The following is a 21,863-nucleotide window of genomic DNA, read 5'->3' on the forward strand; positions in this document are numbered from 1 at the left end:
AAGTGCTATAACCCCCAGAGCCTGACCTGTTCTGTGTCATGTCATGTCTGCTTACACAAGATAACAAGAAAGAGTTGTACCAGGCACATACCAAGCATCTCTTCCCAATTGAGACACCTGAAGGGAGCTATAACATTTTTTCTTGTTTTAAAGTTATTGGTTTGTGAAATGCTTGCTTTGAAACTATTGGCTGTATAAACGCGGGCTTTTGTGTAATGGTTGTGGAAGCCTATATAATCTTTACCTAAAATTGTCTCAGGGTCGATTGCCCTAACCAGACCTGCGTGTCTTGGAAGGACGGTCGGCCCTAGCCAGCTGGTTTAGTAAAACTCTGTTTGATTTTTGCATCTCCGTACTCTTGCATTTGTTCTTCAGAAGAGACCCACGGAGTCACGGACCCTAACACTAACAGTCTTCATAGCTAGCCACAGGAGATCTTATCTCCTTGTTTTAGGAGGAATATTGGTAGCTGACATGAAGCAGAGCTAGCCCCTCTGAAACCCCAGACCTCAGTCCCAGGGCCCCCTCTTATCTCCTCACATAGAGACATACTGCCTACTTTGCAAAATCATAGAGTTGTATCAGCTCACAGTGCTTGTGAAATTGTTTGGGGAACAGTAGGATCTTAGGTGCTACCACTATCATCATCGTTATCATCATCACCATCATCGCTGTCATCCTTGCCCTTCCTTGTTCATGAGTGCAGCAAATCCTCCATCTTCATAGTCCCCGACGGGGAGACCAGCTACAGAGATGTGCTCTGTTCTCCACTCCATGCAAAGCACCACAGGGTACCAGAAGAGTTATTGCTCCTGCATAATTTCCATCAGGAGTATCTCCAAGTCCCCCCAAATAAGTGTTTTTAACCACAACAAGGTACCTACTATGCAAATTAACTACAAAGTAAACCTCAAGACCATCCCCCCAACTCCATCTACCATCTGTATTCTTCATCCCCAATCCTTCCCAAGTAGAAATTCTAGAATTACTTAGATACATGATCAAGTTCACAGGGTTAAGAGGCCAAGGTGGCACTGGGCCACCCAGCTCCTGAGTGTGCAGTCTCGATGGTCAGTGTGTGATTTCTCCCGACACAGCAACCACAACTGTGGCAATTTTCCAGTGTTTTCAGCAGCCATCTTTGGTGCAGGCATCCAGGTGTCTATTAGTTACTTTTTTTTTTATTTTTTATTTTTGTGACTTGACAAAAGCAACTTAGGAAGGTAGGGTGGGTTTATTTTGGCTCCCAGTTTGAGGGGACATAGGTCATCAAGGCAGTGGGAGCATGAGGTCACATTGCATCCTCACGTCAGGAAACTGGAGATGAACGTTGGTGTTCAGCAAGCTTCTTACTTTTCTCCTTTATATTCAGTCTGGGATCACAGCTCATGGGATGTTGCCACCCACAATTCAGAATGGATCGTCTCTTCTCAGTTAGGCCTCCCTGGAAATGCTCTCAGAGCATCCAAGGATGTGTCTCCTAGGTAATTCCAAATCAGTCAAGTCGATGAAGGTTAACCATCACAGTAGGTTTGTTGAATTGTGTTTGGGGGCTATAGTTTGAGGAGCATGACTCTACCTGTTTTCTTTGTTTTTTGTTTTTGTTTTGTTTGTTTAAATTTATTTGTATTTCATGTGTTTTATTATAAGTATTTTGTTTGCATGTATGTAAGTGCACCAGTGTGTGCAATGCCTGCAGAAGCCAGAAGAGGACATCAGATCCTGCCATGTGGGTGCTGGGAACTAAAGCCTGGTTCTTTGCAAGAGCAGCCAGTGATCTTAACCACTGAGCCATGTCTCCAGCCCTGGCCTCTTCGGTTTGTTCTTTTACCCAATTCCACTCCCTTTATCAGTCAATAGGAGAATAAATTTATTGCCAGGGAATGACAGTGAAAATATCAAATATTGTAGTGTCAGACACTGACTCACAGGAGGAGGGCAAGTTGATATTGGCCCTGAGGCAGGAAGTCTGTGTATGTCAGTTCCTAACCATTTGTGGATGGGTTGGAGGGAGCATATGGGGGCTGCAGATAAGGAAGGGGCTAAGAAGCCAGGATGCTGCTGTAGTGAAGGCTCTGGAGAGAGCCAACCACCAAACCTGTTAATCAACTCTCTCCTCTCATGACAAAGCACCTAGGATAATCAATTGAAAAGAGGAAGTTTATTTTGACAGGGTTCCAGAGGTTTCACTCTGCTCACTGGACCCCATTGCTTTGGGCTGATGGTGGCATCAGTTTACTTCCTGGTCTCCAGAAAGCAAAGAGAAAAAGAGAGCGGTAGAAAGAGACTGCGGCCTCACTAACCCCTGGAGCCCAGGCTCCCAGTGACCAGACTTCCTCCTGCTAGACCCCACACCCTGAAGGTTCTACCATCTCCCATTAGTGCCTCAGGCTGGCACCAAGCCTTCAGCCTATGAGCCTCTGAGGGATACTTAGATGCAAGGATAGCAATTACCTGACCATACTGGGCCCCTGCCTTTCCCTGCTGTCTACTGTATTTGCTTTGTGACAGCTGAGACGTGTTCTATGCATTTCCTGTCTTCAGTGTTGTATTTCACCTGAGGCCAGGTGCTACTTTCTTCCTGTTGTTGACCTGTCCTGGTGACAAGGCGTTATTGATGTGGTGTCACTTATCCTAGGATTTTTATTGTAGATACACTTCCGGTTCTCTGGAGCAGATCCTTTCGTCTTCAAAGGATCTTTGGTGTCAAACTGATGGTGAGTGAGTATAACAGTACGATCTTGCTCCATCGTGGACCTTCCTAGGCCTCAGTTTCTCTGTGTGTGAAGTGAGGATAATGGTATCTGTGGTGTTACTTGCTCAGTAATTCTCAGGTAGACAGAGACTTGCAAATGTAGCTCAGGTTGTTGATGCAATGCAGGGGAGGGCTTGGGCTTTCTCTCTGCAGAAAGAGTTCCTGGCTGCACTATAATTATCTAAGATGCTTCACAATTGGAGATCTGTACCACAGAACCCAGGGTTGGATGGAACTTCAGAGGATTTTCAGTTCAATGTTTAGCAGCTTAAGTCTCCTGAGATGTCAATGGTGGTCTGTGCTGTGTGTGGATGTGAACCTGTGGGGTTTTTGTAACCAAGTCGTTTTGGAAAATGCTTCATATTAAATTCTCCTTTTGATGAATCATAATGTATTATGTATATTAAAGACCGATAAGTCTGGTAGCAAAGAATCCTGTTTAACTGAGTGTATTAATTTGTGTCTTCCAGGAAGCAAATGCCAGCAAACAAAGAAATTCAAGAGAGGTGGGCTCAGTGGTACACATCTGTATCCTTAGCACTTGGGAGGCTGAGACAGGGGGTATTATCATGAGATTGAGGGCAGCCTGGGCTACATAGCGAGTTCTACACTAGGCTAGTCTGAACTACAGAGTGAGATTCTGTCTAAACAAAACAAAACAAAACACCAAAAGAAATGCAAGAGATTTGGGGGTAATCATTGCAAATATATAGGTCAGAAGGAAGAGAAAGCTTATGTCATAATGAAGATCTTAAGAGAGCTGTGAAAAGAGAAGGAAGGAAAGATGATAGGGCAGGAGGCCCCTTACACTGCAATGCAGCTCTGAAAAATCTGGGCTACTCTGATGGGGATTGCAGAACAAAGCAGGCCCCACGAGGGTCTGTCTGCATAGACACGGCCAGCCCAGAACCTCTGCTGTGTTGTCACCAGCTGGAGCACCCTGAGGAATCCACCATGTTCCCTTCTCAAATGCTTGGTACATATTTGCTCATTTAATCCTCACAATAGCCCAGTGAGACAAGTCTTGTCACCATCAGCACATCTACACATAAGGAAACTGAGGTACCTAGAGATTCAATTTATTTCCTCAGGATCATGCAGCCAAGGAGTAGTGGATCTGGACTGTGAGCGGGGTGCTGCATTTGGGAAGCCCAGTCTTGATGTAGGACAGTGTGCTTGCACTGCCCATAGGGAGGAAGCAAACATCCTGACCTTCACTGAAAATGCACTGTGAACTGCAGAGGTCGTGGTCACTGGTAATCTCCCTGATGGGCTGAGTTCTACCTTCTGTGGCCTGCGGCTGGGTGGTATTGTTGCCCTTCCCCCCCTTGCAGATCTCACTCTCTCTCTCTGGCTCTCCCTCTCTTGCTGTTCCTCTCTCTCTCTTTTCCTTGTCTCTCTCACTCTCCCTTGCTCTCTCTTGCTCTCCCCTTTTCCCTCTCCCTCTCCCTCTCTCTTCTTTGCTCTCTCTTGCTCTCATTTTCGCTCTCTAGATCTCTCGCTCTCTCCTGGTTTTTCTCCTCCTATCCTGGCTATGCTTCCTCCAGCTCCTCTGCCTGCTCCTTTCCCTCTGCTTATGTCTTTGTGTAGGAGGGCTAACCTTCTCTACCTCAGAACCTGCCTGCTCTAACATTTGTGCTTTTAACATTCATCCCAGGGGTCAGTTGTGAATACAGCCCAAGTTTGGGATGCTTCTGCTGATTGAGATTTCCTCTCCCCCACTTCCTTCCTTCCTTCCTTCCTTCCTTCCTTCCTTCCTTCCTTCCTTCCTTCCTTCCCTTTCCTCCCTACTCCCTTCTTCCTTCCTCCTTCTCTCTCTCTCTCTCTCTCTCTCTCTCTCTCAATATTAGGTTGGGTTTTCAGACATAGCTAGAGGAAATTCAATAGTGTAAGTTCAATGGTGTCCTGTCATCTCCCATCTGGTTTGAAATCCTGGAGCGACATTCCTTGCATCTCAGGAAGATGAGCCTGTGAGCTACAGAGCTCCTAGGCTGCCCTAGGCTGAGGATCAGATGTCTGTGCTCCTCAGCCCAGACAGGCTTTGCCCATCAATACCAAAGAGAGATGAGGAAAACCCTGCCTGGGGCCAAAAAAGGATGTATTCTGAGAGGGGCCTCAGAGCTGAGTCTGGGGCTGAGTCATGGTCAGCTATGTGGCCCCACAATGTCTGACTCAGAGCTCAGATCCTTTAACAGTCACAAAAGCACAAAAGCAGAGGCTCAGGGGTAAGAATGGGGAGAGGGCAGGACCCACTCATCTGGTCCAACCACTGTGGCTGAGCAGTGCAGGCCAGTGAAGGGTCAGAAACTTGGAGGAGGACTTGATGCCAGCTGGGGCTTCGAGATTCCCAGGAGACCACCTATTCTGTCTCTGCTCCTGAGACTGTGCCCAGTCTGCCTGGACGCAGGGTGTATACCAGGCCCAGTCACTCTGTCCTGATGTGGTTCTGCTGGGGAGGTTTTGGCCTCCTGACTCATGTTCAGAAGGGAGTGCCTCAAGCCCACTGGGGACTGATTGAAATGCAAGTCACATCAGGAGGTAGGGCTCTGTGATATGTATCCTGAGGTGTGGACTGGAATAGGAACCAGGAAGCAGGAAGCACAACTGTGAATGATTGCAATTTCTCCTTAGCACTTTTTAATTTAATGTTACTTATTATTTTCATGTGTGTGGGGGAGGGTGTGTGTGTGTGTGTATGTGTGTGTGTGTGTGTGTGTGTGTGTGGCACATGCCTCTCACAGGGGCCAGAAGAGTGCACTAACTGTCTTCCTTTTCCATTCTGCCTTGATCCTTTGAGGCAGGGTCTTTGGCTGAACCGGGAACTTACAGTTTTGTCAGCTAGGAGGCAGCCAGCAAACCCAACTATCCTCCTGTCTCCAGCCCCTTCAGTGGTGGTTACAGATGTGTGCAGGATCACCCCCGGCTTTTACGTGGGTGCTGGAATCCGAACTCTGCTCCTCATTCATGCGCACCAAGCGTTTTTAACTGCGGAGCCATCTCTGCAGCCCCCCTTAGCGCTTTTTCTATGACTTCTGTTAGGGCACCTGTCCCGTGGTGCTGCAAACATCTGCCCCATTTGTCTGTTTCTCTTCTTTTTTTTTTTTTTTCATTTATTTTTGGAATTAAATTTTATTAGTGTGTGTTAATTGCACAAAATAATGGGTTTCATCATTACATTTTCTTTCTTTCCCTTACTAGTTTCCTTCCTTCCTTCCTCCCTCCCTCCCTCCCTTCCTTCTTTTCATTTTGGTCTCTTTTTGAGACAGGGTTGTTGGGGACCCCTGCTGTGTCGAAGTCTCTCCATGTCCGGATAGCCCAAGGGGCTCGGCGTTTTTATGCAGAGACTCCTTTTCTCAGCAGGGCACCCCCCTACTCTCTTCCTGACTCATATTTGAAGTAGCCGTCACAGATACATGGCCTCTGGCATAGGAACTGCCAGGTTTTCCTGTGTGATAATCAGGCAATGTCTGGCAGCCTGGTGGAAGCCCACCACCACATGTAAATGGGGCATCCTACAAAGCACCTGTCAACTAAGGCTTTTGCTACTGCCCCCACACTATAAATATCCTGGTTTCCCCTTAATTAATCGGAGCTGAATCACTAAGACCTGGAGCTGAGCTGAGTCACTGAATAAAGGAGCTGTACCTGACTGAGCTGAATTCTGTGTCTTACTGCCTACAATTCAGTCTCTCTGGAGGGGGCTGTCCCTTCGTAAACAACCACTCGCGGAGATTCTGCTTTCACCGTTCTTGCACTTCCCCATGTGATCAGGCGGCCTGCGGATCGCATACCTCGAGGGAGTGCCCGGTGGCTTGGAACGGAACTCTCCTGAAAGCGCAGCGACCCATAGAGTCGTCAGCATCCAGTAGTCGCGGAGAGCCTCAGCAACGCGGTGCCTGACATGCGCGCACCCCAGCAACTCGGAGAGCCAGGTACCCGAGCAGCAACGCGGTGCGCGGGACCCGCCCATACAGGGTCTCCCTGTATCCCAGCTTTCCCGGAACTGTAGACCAGGCTGGCCTTGAACTCACAGAGATCTGCCTGCCTCTGCCTGGGATTAAAGGCGTACCCACCATGCCTGGTGCTCATTGAGTCATTTTCTTATATTCATGTAAGGTATTTTGATGATGCTTTTCTCCTGCCTTTTCTCTTGCCTCTGCCTCTTTCCCTCCCCACTCCTCCTTCCCTTTTCCTCTCATTCCCCCATGTATTTCAGCTTCTACTGTCATGTATCACTATTTTTTAAAATTCCAAGGCTGAAGCCAAATGTGGTGGCACCTGTCTATAATCCTGGCACTTGAGAGTGGGTCACATATCAGAGCAAATATGGCAGAGTTGTCTTGAGTCTGGCTTGTTTTGTTTAACATGATGATCTCTAACTTCATCCATTTTCCTGAAAACAACACGATTTCATTCTTCATGGCTGACTAAAACTCCATTGTGTGTGTGTGTGTGTGTGGAGAGAGAGAGAGGGAGGGAGGGAGAGAGAGAGAGAGAGAGAGAGAGAGAGAGAGAGAGAGAGAGAGAGAGAGAGAGATTTACCCATTCATCCATTAATGGACACCTAGGCTGATTCTATGCATAGACATACAGTGATCTGGTGTCAGCTGACTTGGATTCCTAGGAGATTGCTCTAGCTGGAGCATAGTCTCTCTCTCTCTCTCTCTCTCTCTCTCTCTCTCTCTCTCTCTCTCTGTTCAAGGGAACTCCACACTGATTTTCATAGTGGCTGAACTAATTTAAATTCCTACCACCCCTGCGTAATTCCCCCCTACATTCTGGCCTGCATTTGTTATGGTTTGTTTCCTAGATGTTAGCCATCCTGACTGTGGTGGAGTGAAATCTCAGTGTAAATTTCCCTGATGGCTGACAATGTTGAACATGTTATATGTGCTTATCGAGCATTTGTACTTCGTCTTTAGGGACTGTCTATTCATTTAATTTGTCCATTGTTTGGATTTTTTATATTTAATATCTGATATTCTTCATAGATTCTTGGTATTAATTCTGTCATATGTATGTATAGCTGGAAACAGTTTTCTCCTATCCTGAAGGCTCCTTCACTAAGCTAATTGTGTTCTTTGCTGTGCAGAAACTTTTTAATATGATTCAGTATTTTTTGGCAATTCTTGTTATTACTTCCTGAGCTATCAAAGTCCTTTTCAAAAAGTCCTTGCCTAGGTCTGTATCTTAAAGAATTTTCTCCTAGTAGTTTCAAAGTTTCAAGTCTTACATTAAGGTCTTTGATGTATTTTGAATTGATTTTTTCCAGGGTGAGAGATAGGGATCTAGTTTCATTCTTCTACACATGGATATCCAGTTTTCCCAGCACCATTTGTTGAAGGGGTTGTCTTTTCTCCAACATACAATCTTGGTACAATTGTCCAAGGTAAGGTGATTTTAAATCCCATCAAGTTGGCAATTAAGATTACCCACTACAGCTCCCTTTCATAAGAGCTCTGAAGGAGTAGAAAGAGCATAGCTCAACAGGAAAAGACTGTATACACAATAGACCTACAGCCAATGTTGCAGCAAATCAGGAATGATACAAAGAGTCCACTCTCTGCTCTTATCATGTTCCAAGTCAAAACTGGAGCGCTAAGACAAGAGAAAAAATAAAGAAGTACAACAGGAAAAGAAGAAGTCGAATTATCCACATTAAGTATCTGATAGATGAAGAAGTCAATGGATGAATCTGGTTGACTGGGAGAAAGCAGTTTATTAGTGAAGGAAGCCTCTCAGGGGACAGATTCCCTTCCGGGTAGGGAAAAAATGTCTGCCCATAGGTCACGAGCTGGGGTCTTTTGGGGGGGGCTCTCGGGGGTGCAGAAGGCAGGAAGATATATTTTTTAAAGATGGGGGGTGGGGCTGGAGAGCTGGACTGTTAAAACTTGCCCCTTTTGAGATCAAAGGGAAATCCTGCTGTGTTGGCCAAATGGTGGAGAAAAGTCTGCCTTTGACTTCAAAGACCAGGGTGCTTATCTCAGGGGTTCGCTGAACCTATGAGGCCCTGTAGGTGAGGGGGCAGGGCTGCTGTGGATCTGAACCCTAACAGTAGCCACAACAAGATACTTAACTTCAGGTTCATCGTGGAAATACACTTCTGGTGTGTCTCTAAAAGTGTTTCCATGGTTGGGTATGGTGGTGCACGCCTTTAATCCCAGACTGGGGAAGCAGAGACAGGTGGGTCTCTGTGAGTTCAAGGCCAGCCTGATTTACATAGTGAGTTCCAGGCCAGATGGGGCTACAGGGAGACCCTGTCTCAAAAAGACGAATAAATAAATAATAAGTAAATAAATAAATAATAAATAAATAAACAAAAGTGTTTCTAGAAAGGCTTAATTAAGCAAGAAAGCGTTGCCTTGAATATGGGTGGCATTATCCCATGAGTTGCGGTCCCAGACTAAATAAAAAGGAGAAAGTGAGTTTAGTACCAGCATTCATCTCCTGCCTTTATTCTTTCTTAAAAAAAAAATTTATTATTTCTTATTTTATGTGTGTGAGTGTATTTCCTGCATGTATGTAAGTGCACCTGTGCCATGCAATCCCACAGAGGTCAGAAGAAGGCATCAGAACCCCTGGAACTGGAGTTACAGATGGTTGTTAGCCACCATGAGGGTGCTGGGAACTGAACCTAGGTCTTCTGCAAGAGCGGCCAGTGCTCTTAACGGCTGAGCCATCTCTTCAGCCCCTGATTCCTCATCTTATTGTATTATGGTTGGGTAAGATATGACACTGTGACCTTTTTGCTGACCTCTGCCATCTTGGCACAGTGCCTGGCACTTGGCAGGTACTTTGCAAAAGTTTCTTGAATGGAAGATGGAGACACAAAGGTTTCCTAAGGCAAAGCTTTTTGGTATCCTTGATGTCAGTGTCATTGATATTGGGGTAGGGGAGAGGAGTGCTGCTTGGGTCCTGTGTCCTGCTAAAGGGACCACTGCACTGAGAGATGAGAGAAGCCTGGAGTTAATAGCTATGGGTTGTTTAGAATGGGGCGGGATGCACCATCGTCTTTATATGAGAACTACCCTGAATAACCCTTAAGATGAAGTGTTTATCTACAGGAGTGAGGCAAAATGATCCAGGACAAAGAGCCTGTAAACAGGGGCTGGAGAGATGGCTCAGTGGTCAAGAGCACTGACTGTTCTTGCAGAGGACCCAGGATCGATTTCAAGCACCCATGTGGTAGTTAACAACCATCCATAACTCCAATTCCAAGGGAATTTGATGCCCTCTTTTGACCTCCATAGGCATTTCACAATGTGGGTACGTTTACACACATGCAGGCAACGCATTCATGCACATAAAATAAAAAATAATAAAAAACGAAAAAAAGATCCTGCAAACATTTCCTATTGTCTCCTTTTTTTCACTCTCTGGAGATTGGCCCATCCCTAAGGTGTGAGTCTTGTGCCAGTTTGGAGGTTTGAGGACAGAAACCAAAGAAATCTTTGGAGAATCTCTTTGAACCAGACTGCCCATCAACACATGGCCCAGCTTCTCCACCCCATTGTCCTGGGGGCATTTTTGGAACCAATGAAAAGATATTGGAAGCCAGGTAACCCCTGGCAACTCTCTTGGCCTCTTGAGAGTGTGTGGCCATGGGGGTAAGTGGGGTACTGAGGGTGGTGGTGGTAATGTGGTGATGGGGTTTCAAAGAAAAACCTTGGTTAATGATACGTTAAAGAATGATAGGGAACACTATTCTGGACCATCATGGTAGGTTAAGGGACTGTGGCAATGGCTAGTGGTCACGTAGGAAGTCATAGCCAAGGAGCAGGCTTGGGGTCAGTGAATGGAAAATTATGAAGAAGAGACATGACTGTAAGGGGGATTCTGGAATTAACACAGTGATTTTTAACTTAATTATTCATACCATTGCTGTGACTCAATACTTGGCAAAGAAAAGCACATGGGAGGATGGGTTTGTGTTGGCTCATGGTTTGAGGTACAGTAATTCATCAGGGTGGGAGGACATGGCACAGCTGTGGCTGGGACCCCAAGAATCTGAGCAAACCAGGAACAGAGAGCAGGGAATGCTGGTGCTCAGTTGACTTGTTCTTTTTCCTCTTTTTGTACAGACCAGGCCTACAGCCTATGTGATGGTGTCACCCACATTCTGGGTGGGTCTTCTCACTCAGGAAATACTCTCACAAGACACACCCAAAGGTGTGTCTCATTAATGCCCTATGTGTTTCTTAACTCAATCAAGTTGACAATCAAAATTAACTATCAAACCCACCTAATAATCTTTTGTGAAACCGTGATGTAATATTGAGCAAAAAATGCCACACAGTTTTTTTGGGTCAAATCAAGTATCCTTTATTAATAGCTGGTGATCAGAGAGGGAGTTAATGTCCCCAAAGAACTCTCGACCTAGAGAAGCAGGGCAGGGCAGGGTTTATAATGCTTAAAACCACACTTACATCATGCCAGGGGCAAAGTTAATAACATAGTTACATCAGCTCACCATAGTTACACCAGACCAGGGGCAGATCAGTTAATAAAGAGGTTTTCAGTCAGGGAGAGTGTGCTATCTGAACATGCTACCTGGCTACTTGTAAGTTTCCCAGTATTGTAGAAACAGTGTACTCCCTGAAACTGCCTGCATGAGATGCTCTGCCTGGCTGGCTGCAGTGAGAATGGCTGGGAAAAAACACAGGGTAAAGCCAAAGTCAGCTAGAGCAAAATGGGGTCAGTTTGGCCATTTCAATTCAAGCTATCAGATATCACCCGGAGGACAGTGGCGGATCAGGAACCTCATTAGATATTAAAACTGATCAGAGTGGAAGGTTCTTTTTTCTATTTATCATTTATTTATTCATTTATATATGTTTGTGTGTGTGCTGGGGGTGGGGGTGGGATCACACTCATGCCACAGGTTGTATGTAGTCATAAGACAACCTGCAGGAGTTTTTTTTCTTCTTCTTCCCCAATGTGGGTTAGGGATTACACCAAGTTATCAGGCTTGGTGGCAAGTGCCATTACCCACTGAGCCATCTCTGGGGCCCAAGGTGGTGGTGTTCCTGCTAAAGTAACTTAGCAGGATTCTTTGCTAAAAGTGGATTTTGCAAGGAAGTACACAGAAGATTCAGGAGTCTGACCAAAGTTTGATCAAGCATCACTCCCTCCCTCCTCCCCAGCCCCAAGCTTGGGAGGTGCAGAGGCCAGAGGATTAGAGGTCCTGTAAGGACAATAGATATGGGGCACCGGGGTGTGCATTGGAGGGAGTGTGGTAGTGAATGGGACCCAGGTTGCTCTGGTGGAGAGGGCACTTGGCCCTGCCATAGGGGTGCCGGTGGTGACGAAGCAAGACTCCCGCTAGGAAGCAAAGGTCTGGTGAGGCGCTCATCTCTCCCTCCACCCCCAGTCCCAACGGGCCCCTCCCCAGCAGGCTTGGGAAGTGCGTGGCTGACATCCGATCCAGGCTCCCGATGGCTCCCAGCACTCTCATCCCGGCTCCATCAGGCTAGCCGTTCTCCACTCTTTTGTGGAGCCGGGATGATTTCTTTGAGTAGAGAGAGCTATAAAACTCCCCAGGATTTCCTGAAAAAACACAAGCCCGAGGAAAAGTCTTTCACCAAACTCACACTGTGAACAGTGGTAGTGATGTCACAACCAGATGATGAGGGCAAAATGGCGGTTGCGAGGGCCTCTTTGATGTCTTGTTGGCGCCATCATGTGGCAAAATACAGTAGTTTATTTTAAGGACAAACATTTCATTGAGCCTTACAAAAGGAAATCTCTACCTAAAAGGCTTTTTCAGCATAAACAAAGCAAGCAAAATATATTGACATATATCCCAGAATCCTGATCCGAAAGTCCTCTGGACTCTGCTACTCCTTCATATATGTGTATAGCATATCAATATACATATCATATCTATTACCTATGTCTTTACTGCTCATCTGTATCTATCATTTATTTACCAATCATTTGTCATCTATCAATCATCTATCTATCATCTATCTATCATCTATCTATCATCTATCTATTATCTATCTCTCTTTCATTTATTTACCAGTCACCTATTTCTCATGTTTATATCTATCCACCAATTATCTATCTATCTATCTATCTATCTATCTATCTATCTATCTATCTATCATCTAGTATCTATCCATTATTCATGTACTTACCAATCGTCTATCATATTTATTTATCATATATTTGTCTATCATTCATATATTTATCAATTAACTGTATCATATCTATCTACCACTCATTTACCAATCATCTATTTCTCATATCTATGTGTAGCTGTTGATCATCTGTTTATTCATTCATGCATTTATCAATTATCAGTCTATCATTTATCTATCATCTATCTCCATTTATCTATTATCTATGTATCTATTATGTATGTACATATCTATTTATGTATCTCTACCTACTATCTACGTATCCTATTATGTATGTATCTATCATCTATTTATTATTCATTCATTTAGATATCATCTATCATATCTATTATCTATCTATTATTCATATATTTACCAATCACCTGTGTATCTGGCTATCTATCTATAATCTATCTATCTATCTATCTATCTATCTATCTATCTATCTATCATCTATCTATCTATATATCTTCTATTATTTGTGATTAGGTCTGTCCCTTTCACTCTGGATCCTGTGGATTTCACCATGACACCACACAGTGCTATTGTCACAGATGATACAGACAAGCAAATGGGCAATTAGAACTCACCATGGGAGGTTCTACAGCTGGAAATTAATTCTTTGGGATCCTCACATTTTTAAGGAGAAACAGTCAAGTTGAGAGGACAAGCTAAGACCTGGGGAGCTAAGCCTGGACTTGCATATTGCAGTCCCACTGGAGCAGGCCAGAAGGTCCAGGGTCTCCCTGCACTCTCAGCAAACCATGTTCATATACCTTGTGTCCTGAGCTTACCACATTCCTTCATTTCCCTCCTTTCTCCAGTAATCTGAATATGTATGGCAAGGGTTTTTGTTGAAAAACATAGGATCACATGTGTTTTCCTCACTTCAGAAGTTGTGAAGCTAAACAAAGTGCTATTAACAACAATACCAACAAGTAGCGATAACATAAAGGCTGATGGGGTGCATCATCAACTGACCAGAACATGAGGAGGAGAAGGGGCACTCAGATGTGACTGTTTCAGGAACTTTCCATGCATCTCCCCTGTGTGACTTTAAGGAGACCTAGGTGAGATGGACGGATGCTGGAGCAGCCTATGAGTGACTTTTCACTCCCGGCTGCTGTGTTTGCTCTGGAATGTGCTGAGTCTGGCTCTGTGAGTGAATCTCCTCCATCCTGGGATGCTGTATTTGTTGTGGAATGCTGGGACTGACTCACTTGACCCAGAATATAATAAGAGGAATGGAGAAAATGCTTTTGGAGTCAGCTGCAAACAGTATGTTGTCAGTTTGCAGTTAGTTGAACCCTGTCAGTCTGTTAGGGCATAGTCAGGACAACAGAGAAGCTCTCAGAGCGTTTGAGCCTGTGATGGCCACTTGGGGAATACAGGTAACAGCAACAATACCCTTATCAAGGGACTCCCATTTGTATTTCTGGGTATCATTGGCGGGGGCAGCTTCTGGGGCCTTGAAGGCAGGAGGAACTTGACCCTCCTTTGGGGAGATGTGGTTAGGTGTTGTGTTTTATATTATCTTCTTCCAAGTAAATTCCTGTGACTTCTATGATGGTTAGACAAATTATATAGGCTGTGTCTGTTTCTTCATCAGTCCCCATCCCTCTTGCAACAATCACAAACCTTCCAAATAGTTTCTCCTTAAGTCAGGTTGAAGTGATTTCTATCATGTTCCGAATGTTTCTGTGCAGTCCCTGCCTCCCAACTCTATCCACAGTTTTGAACCTTGGAGGTTTGATCTTTGAGTATTTTTTCCTGCACCTTCCCACTGAAGTTCTGGGTTCCTTTTCTCTATGTTCTCACATTTCCTGCAAGAAGTCAAAGGATCACAGCACTATGGGTAAGAAAACTTTTTAGATTGGCAAGGCTTGTAACTTAGAGTGTCAGGAGCTAGAGAGGCAAGCTCTCCCTCCACTGGTGTTCGTGGGTGTGGGGCGATTCTGCTGTGACTTGGAGCTTTCTCTCCTGTTCCATTCACCAATGACTCTCATGCTCTGGGAGCTATTTGCCACTCTGACCCTTCCTGCATAGTGACCCAAAGGGGAAGACAGTGACTCATTCATTAGTCTAATAATCTTGCTTGTTTCCTGCTTGGGAAGTGTGGATTACCTTTCCTGGGTGCTGTCAAGCCAGTTTCCCCAAGACCCACCCTGGACTGTGATGGAGGCTGACTGAGTCTTTTTGTGGTGTTCTTGGAGGACATTTAACTTGACAAATGCTGTGGTTTGCTTGTGATGTGGGTCTTCTGCAAGAGCAGCCAGTGCTCTTAACCACTGAGCCATCTCTCCAGCTCAATTTATTTTTTACAATGTCTTTTTCCTTTGCTGATTGGTATGTCCCTTTTAGGAAACACTTTCCCTTCCAGTTATTTATGTAGATAAGGACAAGAGTCTTATAGTCATGGGTTAAAATTCATTACCATCATTATCTATTTTGATGTTTACCTTGGCCAGGATTTTTCTGGGGGGAGTCCCTTAATGCTGGCTCCTTTGCCCTCCTGACGTGTCCTCATTCATTGAGCACATAAAGATATTCCAGATTCTTACTACAAATGTTCTGGCCAATTCTGGAATGAACTGTTTCCTCAGGAGCTATGGTTCCTTTCAGTGGAGAAACCAAGATCTGAACATTTATCGCTATGGAAGTGTTTTCTTGAGGCAGATGGAGCTCCGTTGTGTATATAGGCAGGACTCTGTCTAGTGTCCAGCAAACGGGTCCAGCCAAGGATGTTCTCATTCTCCAGAGTATTTTTGAATTGCCTTTGTTGCTCTGTTATGTGTTATAGGACAGAGTTCGTAAAAAAATCACCAACACCACTTTAAGAAAAGTAGCAAGGTAAATTTTAATTTTCGACTGGCCGGGCTGTCTATCTCGGGAGTAGAAGCAGCCCTGATGATTGTTAAGTCAGAGTTTCTATAGGATTACAGAATTATTATTAAAACAGGACATTTGTGAACCAATCAGGTTTGTACAACATAGCAGAATTTTGACTCTATTAATCAACAACCAATCATTATACAGACAAGTGATACAGTCATATAACTTGGCAATCAACTTTGTGACCTTAAAACTAGCCAACTGTTTTAGCCATAATAAGTATAATAAGACAGTCAAGGTAAATGACTTCTAGGTGGTCATACAAGATGACCAAAGATAGCAAGCGGATTACAGAAGCGAAAACAAGCTGGTTAGTCAGATGTATAAAGTCTGGAATTATCACAGTCCATGATTCATGGCTAGGGCAATTTTCCAAGGCCCAAGTTTACCCCCCTTTTCCTTTTGGTGTGGAGCAAAGTTGCTGCTGAAATGGCTCTAAACAAAATGGAGTAACTTAGGGAAGTTTGCTGAGCCAGTTCATTATGCTCTATGAAAGAGGGCCGATTCTATAAAGTTATGTGTTAACATACAGATTTTTATCCAGTGCAGATGCAAATGATTTCTATCAGGTAAAAAGGTAAAGCAATGAAAATAGAAGCAAAACCCCAAACTAAAACAAAATTTAAAAATGTCCAAATCTTAGTTTTAGCTTTCTTGTCTTGCATGATATTAGGTCATTTTGTGCATCTTTGTACCAGTTTTATTGTCTTGATGATTCTTTTGTTAATGATATAAACAAGTCATAAAAATTGGGTCCATAGCCGCACACCTTTAATCCCAGCACTCGGGAGGCAGAGGCAGGGGATCTCTGTGAGTTCAAGGACAGCCTGGTCTACACAGTGAGTTCCAGGACAGCTGGGGCTACAGGGAGACCCTATCTCCAAAAGACCAAAAAAAAAAAAAAATTAGGTCCATAAACCCATGCTTATTTTATGCTTATGAAGGTAAATAAATAAAATTTAACTTATAAAAATTATACTTTGCAGGAGGGCATAGTGGCACACGCCTTTAATCCCAGCACTCAGGAGGCAGAGGCAGGTAGATCTCTGTGAGTTTAAGGCCAGCCTGGTCTACAAAGTGAGTTCCAGGCCAGCTGGAGCTACAGGGAGACCCTATCTCCAAAAGACCAAAAAAAAAAAAAAAAAAAAAAAAAAAAAAAAAAAATTACACTTTGCAATGTGAGTTCAGGTTGCCCTGTAATTCAAAAGAGTGTCATATGTTTATGTTTTACTTTATTTCTTTTTTTTCCATCCTTGTAATTCCATTTTCTAGCAATGAGAAACATGTCTTCTATCTTTTTGATACAGTTATTAATTTAATCTAAGAATACACAGAAAGTGTTTTTAGAATCACTAAGCCGTATGACTAGGAACATGAAGTATAGTAACTAGCATTCGATATTTGTTGACGTATGTGTGTATATGTGTGTGTGTGTGTGTGTGTGTGTGTGTGTGTGTGTTTTCCAGCCTTGGGGAATCAAACCCAGGGTCTTGTCCATGCTATGGTCAAAGTCTCTTTGGCTGATTAATTTTTCCTCCCCTGATAGGTATTTTCCAATCTGAAATCTATTTAGAAAGTTGGCTTGGTTTATTCTCCCATCTTTAGCTAGAGAGTTCTTGACTGTGGACATTCCTTTTATATAGAAATAAGGCCTTGCGTTTTTTACACAAGTTAGCCATGTAGAGAGAACGACTAAATATACGTGTAACAGAATGTTAAAACATAAGTTGTGTTTCAATCACCTCCCAAGAGCAGTGCATTCAATTTACTGATGACTTGTTTGTTTACTGGCCGCTTGCTGCTATTCTATCCTAACTACCCCACGTGGAAAACGGCTGGATCCTCATGCTTTAATTAACTTCGGATTATTTCCCTCTATTTAGAATTCTGAGAAATTGACACTTCTCTAGAGGATCCCAGATAATAAAAAGCAGTTCCACATCTCCAGAGCTGGGTCATTCAAAGTCAGTTTTGAACAAGAGCTTGCATGATGTCCCCGAATATTCAGTTTTATATAGGATGTTAGCATAATACTGGTGATAAGGCTTTTAAAAATTGACTCATATAAATGGCATCTTAATTTTTAGTTTAACAGCTGGCCCGTGTGATGAGCTTAGTGTTGAATAAGCTGGCTATGTTCTTTGCATCTTTGCCAGGAACAAGACTTAACAAAGCCTAAGTGGGCAAAATCTGGCATTTGTCCTTAGGAGTTTGCCCCTGATTTTATCACTCTTTCTGCCATAAATGGCATCCACTCATGTTGTCCATCTTTCCTAGGATATTATTCTACCCATTTAAAAATCCTCATTAGAAGTGCCTGAAATGTATTCATGCTAAGGTAGGAATAACAGGTAAGGCAAACTGTTTCTTTTAGGCACCTTTGAAATGCCCGTACTGACATAAGTATACCCTCAGGGCTCTAACTACTCTCTTTGCACACTTTTGTGAAAAATGAAATTGTGGTCACCTTCAAACCCAGGAAAAAAAGTGCCATTAAAATAAGCCAAGTATGCTTACTCACAGGCTTGGGAGGCAGAGGCAGGAAGATTGTGAATTGGAGGCCAGTCTGGGGATCTAGTACACTAGCTCCTGTCACAAACAAACTAAAATGTATGAAATACAAAGCTGTTTCCTTGATTATTTTTTACTGGGCTGGAGAGATGGCTCAGTCGATAAAATGCTTGCTGTGTAAGCAAGAGGACCTGAGTTTGGATTCCTAGCATCCATGTAAAAAGCCAGGCATGGCAGTGCACACCTGTGATCTCAGCCCTGCGGAGGTAGGAACAGAAGGGTGCCTGGAACTCACTGGCCAGTCAGGCTGGTGGAACTGATGAACTCCAGGTTCAATGAGAGACTTTGTCTAAAAAAAAATAGGGTGTAGAGTCACTGAGGAAGACCCCTGACATCAACCCCTGCCCTCCATATGCACACAGGCACACACACATGAACATGTTCACATACATATACCACACCCAGTTTTTACTTACAAAATGTAGTAAGGATAATAATGATGTATGAATAATAGCATAAATTTACAAATTGCAAAATTATACCATTTTGTCATTTTATATAGTATAATGAATATTTTATTAATGTTATTGATGATAGAATTTGCCTGGCTTACTTTCCTGCACATTTATTATTAGGGCATAACAATTTTATGCTTTCAAGATGGCAGAGCACAGCACTAAACCACATGCAGGCCCCAGGACTGTACTGTTGTGGCCCATGCAGTCCGTTCTCTAGGTGCCATCACTGGTTCTCCAGAAGTGAATGCCCAGCTGGAGTTTTGCATGCAGAGTACTTACTGTCTGACATCTGTGGGTGGGAGGGGAAGGGATAGTTTGATGCATAAGGAACCAGATGTGGTGCAGTTGTGGCAGAGCTCTGTCCACTTGTGGCCCGAATTCCCTCTGGGTCTCCTGTGCTATCAGACAAACCATATAATATATTTTGTGTGAGTTTATTAACTTACAAAGGAATGAGTACCCAGTGCCTAGCCCCTTGCCGTGACTCAGAGCCCGCCATATCAGACTGTACCACGCCCATAGTCACCGCTAGCATTCACTCATGCCTCCAGGGCCAGCTATCACCCCAGGTCCACAAGAGTCAGTCCATTCTGTCCTTCAGCTGCTGAGCGGCTGGCTGCGTGTCCCCCACACCACATGTGCTACCCGTGACTCGGTGGCTTCCATCCCAAGATGGCTCCCAGCTGTTCCTTCGTAGTCCATGCTCCGCGTCAGGCCCTGCCCATTGGAGGAACTAGCTAATAGGGAGACACCACTCCAAGAGATGTTCTGGTTCATACATGGCCCATCAGAGGTGCTTAATCTGGCCAAAAAGTCTGGGTCTCTACACCTCTCTACTGCTTGTTGAATATAAGCTGCCCCAACTGTTGGGAAGATAATTATCAGAAAGTTTCAGCATCAGGATATCTAGAATTCGTTCCATTGGTCACCTCACCCCTGGCAGGGCCTTCCCACCTTGACTGATGTGTTCCTTTTTCTTCTGAAGAAAACATTAGCAGACAGAATACAGCTATAGACATACGATACTGCATCCCAATCAATAATCTGGGTCTGTTCCAGGAACAGAAAATTGGTTTAACATTAGGGAATCAGGACCACATCATTGATCACTGATCTATATTAACAGAAGGGTGCCTGAGAACAAGTACAGAAAGGGTAGATCTGAAATAATAAAATGATATCACGTGACCACTAACAAGAAGGAAGCTGGTACATTTCTATTAATATCAGGCAAAACGATCTTTGAGACAAAAATCATTGTTAGAGGCTTTTCTCAGCTCCTGTCAAGGTGCTTGGTCCTTCCAAGGAAGCTAAGGCCTCTTTAGGGTGAGGTCCCCACCTCACCCAGTGACTAGCACTGCACTGCCATCTGCAGCATGGCCCAGTGTTGGAGCTGGCCTGCACCTACTCTACCCTTATACTGCACTAAAACAAGGTAACCATCAGGGAGGATAAGAGCAATCTCTCATTAAAGCAACTGGTGTCGATGTTGAACCTTTTTGGCCAGGCTTGTTTGCAAAGGCCCTGGCCAATGTCCACATTGGGAATCTGCAATGTAGGAGCTGGTGGATCTGCTGACAGCTGATACTGCTCCAGCAGGTGGTCCTACCCTGGCTACTGCTGCTGCTCCTGGTCCTGCCCCAGCTACTGCCACTGTCCCAGCTGAGAAGATAGTGAAACAAAGAAAGAAGAATCTGAGGAGTCTGATGATGACACGGGCTTCTGTGGTTTTGACTAAACCTCTTGTTAATATGCTAAACAAAAAGCTGGACCTGTTGGTCTGATAGGTTGGGGAAAAGAATCATTGTTAGAAAAGTGGGTTGAGTCATGACCAAAGCTCCAATCACAAGGAACAGTGAGAAGATTAGAAGGAACATTAAGACAATAGGCTGGGGGGTCAGCAGCTAGGTAGTTTATTTCTTTGGAGTGTTGTTGTATAATTAAAAAGAAAAAACAAGGATGCCATCAAGTTATTGAAAAGACATGGTGGAGAGGCTAGAGAGATGGCCCAGCAGTCAAGAGTGGTTACTGCCCTTGCACAGGACTGAAGTTCAGTTCCAGCATGAACATGGCAGCTGGCAACTACCTGTAACTCCAGATCCAAAGAGATCAGAGTCGTTTTCTGATCTCCCTGGGCGCTTGCATGCCTTTGGTACACATAGACTCATAGAGGCACATGCATGTACACATAAAATAATAAATCTTTTTTAAAAAGACACAGTAGAAATTTTAATGTATTTTATTAAGCAAAAGCAGCTCATTTGAATTTGACAAGAATGCATTCTATATACTTGCCATTGCAAGACATGCTGGAAAAGACAACTATGGAGACAGTAAAAGGATTGTTGCCATGTGTTTAGTGGAGAGGGAGGGAGGGAGGAACAGTGGAACATGGAGGAGGTTTAGGGCAATGAAACTATTCTGTAGATGCAGTAACGGTGGATGAATGTTGTACATTTGTCTAAGTTCATAGAATCTACAACACCCAAAGTGAATCCTAATTGAAACCATGTTGACAATGATATGTCAAACAGCACTGTAGCCCAAGATGCCACCAATAGAGCAACCGAGAGTGAGGGACTCTTTCCTATCTGAGAACTCTTTTTCCTTCAACTTTTTTTCTGCAAACCTAAAACCGTTCTAAATAAAGTTCACAAATTTAAAAAGTCACTAGCATACTGTGCGCAGAGGCCCTTTTGGCACAACTTATAGAAAGTAACTCTAAGTCCAAAGCAAACAATAAATGCAGGAGAGGACTAGGTCCTGCTGAGTGATGACTTAAGCCTAAGGTCCTGAAGAACATAGGAGATTCAGTGCCAGGCTGTGGTGGTGCAGGACTTGAGTAGGATGGGGTTTTTAAGCAGTAAGCAGCCAGCTGGAGAGCCATACCTACCTGTGGATCTACAATGTGAAAGTTGCTCATAAGATCACTTGCATGGTGGGGAACTGGGTAGATTTGTGGTGGGGCTGCTGAGCCAGTGGGTAGAAGGCCCAGGATCAAACTCACTTGTGTTTTGCCACTTCTTTTCCTTTTCCAGCCCTGTTTTCTCCACAGTGAGCTTAATC

General features: G+C 44.1%; 1 pseudogene; it reads left to right on the top strand.

Moving 5' to 3' along the window:
• Positions 1-9,574: 9,574 nt before the first annotated feature.
• On the top strand, positions 9,575-20,535 carry LOC115068567 (annotated as a pseudogene).
• The last annotated feature ends 1,328 nt before the right edge of the window (positions 20,536-21,863 follow it).

Source organism: Nannospalax galili, unplaced genomic scaffold (genome assembly GCF_000622305.1).
Source record: "Nannospalax galili isolate Female #2095 unplaced genomic scaffold, S.galili_v1.0 scaffold368, whole genome shotgun sequence".
Lineage (NCBI taxonomy): Eukaryota > Metazoa > Chordata > Mammalia > Rodentia > Spalacidae > Nannospalax > Nannospalax galili.